This window comes from Microtus oregoni, unplaced genomic scaffold, assembly GCF_018167655.1.
Source record: "Microtus oregoni isolate MIOR12 unplaced genomic scaffold, Mior012 000077F_ref0000221, whole genome shotgun sequence".
Taxonomy (NCBI): domain Eukaryota; kingdom Metazoa; phylum Chordata; class Mammalia; order Rodentia; family Cricetidae; genus Microtus; species Microtus oregoni.
In genome coordinates, this window is record NW_024544029.1 from 25,262 (window position 1) to 26,743 (window position 1,482).

A 1,482-nucleotide genomic window follows, 5' to 3' on the forward strand; every position below is an offset into this window, starting at 1 on the left:
ATGATATCTAGTCATGATGTGGGATTTCCCTCTGTATACTTGAATACCATCGATAAATAAAGGAACTGCTTTGGGCCTATAGAAGAGCTATAGGGGGACAGAGTTAAACTAAGCTGAATGCTGGGGAAAAGGAGGCGGAGTCAGAGAGAAGCCATGGAGCCACCACCAGAGTCAGACATGCCGAAACTTTGCCAGTAAGCCACTGCCACGTGGCAATATACAGATTAATGGAGATGGGTTAAATTCATAGGTAAGAGTCAGCCAATAAGAAGCTAGAGCTAAAACAGAAGTTAGGTCTGTTTTTGGGGTGCCTCTCAGGTTGTCAGCTGTGCAAAGATGAAGCTGAATATTTCCTTCCCTATCACTGGCTGTCAGAAACTCACCAAAGTGGACAATGAATGCAAGCTTCAGACATTCTATGAGAAGCACATGACCACAGAAGTAACTGCTGAGGCTCTGGGTGAAGAGTGGAAGAGTTACGTGGTCTGAATCAGTGGTGGCAATGACAAACAAGATTTTCCCATGAAACAAGGTGTCCTGACCTATGGCAGAGTGCGCCTGCTGTTGAGTAAGGGGTATTCTTGTTACAGACCAAGGAGAACCAGAGAGAGGAAGTGCAAGTGTGTTTGAGGATGCATTGTGGATGCCAATCTGAGTGTTCTCAACTTGGTTATTATTTTTAAAAAAAAGAAAGGGAGAGAAGGATATTCCTGGACAGACAGATACTACTGTACCTCATCGGTTGAGACCGAAATGAGCTTGCAGAATCCAAAAGCTTTCAAATCTTTCTAAAGAAGATGGTATCTGCCAGTACATTGTCAGAAAGCCTTTAAATAAAGAAGGTAAGAAGCCCGGGATGAAGGCACCCAAGATTCAGTATCTTGTGACTCCACGTGTTCTGCAATACAAATGCCAGCATATTGCTCTGAAGAGGCAACAAACAAAGAAAAACAAGGAGAAAGCTGCAGAATATGCTAAGCTTTTGGCAAAGATAATGAAGGAAGCCAAGGAAAAGTACCAGGAACAGATTGTCAAGAGGCGAAGGCTGTCCTCACTGAGAGCTTCTACTTCTAAGTCTGAGTCCAGTCAAAAATAAGTCTTTAGGGGTAACAAATAAATAATCAGACCTTGGTTAAAAAAAAAAACAAGAGCTAGTGGACCAAGCAGTGATTTAAATAATATGGTTTCTGTGTGATTATTTCAGGGGTGAGCAGCCAGGAACCAACAAATGGCCTCCTTCCTACATAGTCAATTTCTGTTTCAGTCATGATACTTATTCAAAATGGCACCTTCTACTAACAAAACTATAATGTAAATGACCATCCTAATAAATACTACATACAGAACCCAAGGAAACAGCTTTGAAGATACATTTGTACACACTATGCACAAATATATTCTACATATAAACTTATTTATGTATGTATGTATATATATATATGTATATGAACATTAGATTTATGTTTGCATGGATACAAACCT

The 1,482-nt window shown here is 40.4% G+C and overlaps 1 pseudogene; it reads left to right on the forward strand.

Annotated features, from left to right (window-relative positions):
- The first annotated feature begins 336 nt into the window (after window positions 1–336).
- LOC121441507 lies at window positions 337–1,096 on the forward strand (annotated as a pseudogene).
- Window positions 1,097–1,482: the final 386 nt, after the last annotated feature.